The sequence below is a fragment of the Triticum aestivum genome, chromosome 7D (assembly GCF_018294505.1).
Source record: "Triticum aestivum cultivar Chinese Spring chromosome 7D, IWGSC CS RefSeq v2.1, whole genome shotgun sequence".
Lineage (NCBI taxonomy): Eukaryota > Viridiplantae > Streptophyta > Magnoliopsida > Poales > Poaceae > Triticum > Triticum aestivum.
Window position 1 is genome coordinate 149,575,011 of NC_057814.1, and position 1,627 is coordinate 149,576,637.

Consider the following 1,627-nt stretch of genomic DNA (forward strand, 5'->3'; position numbering starts at 1 on the left):
CCCCGTCGCCGCGGCCCCCTCGGCCGCCCCCGTCGTCGCGGCTGCACCCCTCACCGGTGTGGTCACCCGGGCTCGGACTGGGACACTTCGTCCTAGCACGCGCTACACGCCTGACGAGTATGTGTGTGCTGCATCTACCTCGGTACCGTCTCCACTCCCCACCTCCGCTCGTGCAGCCCTTCGGGATCCGAACTGGCTTGCTGCGATGCGTGAGGAGTTTGACGCCCTGCAGCGCAACCGTACGTGGCAGCTTGTCCTGCGGCCTCCCTGTGCCAATGTGATCACTGGCAAGTGGGTCTTCCACCACAAGACTCGCCCCGACGGCTCTCTCGAGCGCTACAAGGCGCATTGGGTGGTGCGCGGCTTTCGCCAGCGTGCCGGCGTGGACTTCACCGACACCTTCGCCCCGGTTGTCAAACCGGGCACGATTCGCGCTGTCCTCCAGCTTGCTGTTTCTCGCGCCTGGCCAGTTCACGATGTGTCTAATGCTTTCTTGCATGGCCATCTCGACGAGCAGGTGTTTTGTCAACAGCCTACTTGTTTCGTCGACACCGACTATCCGGACCACGTGTGCTTGCTCTCCCGTTCTCTCTACGGGTTGAAGCAGGCGCCTCGGGCCTGGTACCAGCGGATCGCAGCCTTTCTTCAGCAGCAGGGGTTCCGGTCCACACGGTCCGATGCCTCCCTGTTTGTCTATCACCAGGGTCCCGCCACCGCGTACCTCCTCCTGTACGTCGACGACATCATCCTGACTGCCTCCTCGCCAGCGCTCCTTCAGCAGATCACAGCTCGCCTCGGCACTGAGTTCGCCCTCAAGGATTTGGGGGCTCTCCACTACTTCCTCGGCATCGAGGTTGTGCGCCGGGCTACTGGCTTCTTCTTGCATCAGCAGAAGTACGCCTACGAGCTTCTGGAGCGAGCGGGCATGCTTAACTGCAAGCCTGCTCCTACGCATGTCGACACGAAGGCTAAGGTGTCCGCCGTCGAGGGCTCTCCGGCGTCCGACGCTCCCTTCTACCGCTCCATCGTCGGTGCGCTTCAGTACCTTACACTGATGCGTCCGGACATTCAGTACGCTATCCAGCAGGTGTGCCTTCATATGCATGCTCCTCGTGATACTCATTGGGCTCTGGTGAAACGTATCCTTCGGTACATACGTGGCACCACAGCTATGGGTCTCACCCTGACGGCATCACCTGACACCAGCCTTGTCGCCTACTCCGACGCCGACTGGGCTGGGTGTCCCGACACTCGCCGCTCCACTTCCGGCTACTGCGTCTACCTTGGGCCCTCTCTGATTTTGTGGTCGTCTAAACGACAGCCCACGGTCTCACGATCGAGTGCCGAGGCTGAGTACAGGGCCGTGGCCAACGCCGTTGCGGAGTGCTCTTGGCTACGACAGCTACTTCAGGAGTTGCTATGCGAGGTTACCAAGGCGACGCTTGTTTACTGCGACAACGTCTCCGCGGTGTATCTTGCTGCCAACCCTGTCCATCACCGACGGACGAAGCATATCGAGCTCGACATTCACTTCGTCAGGGAGCACGTCGCACTTGGTCGTGTTCGAGTTCTCCATGTGCCCACCGATCAGCAGTTCGCCGATGTCATGACGAAGGGACTACCCACC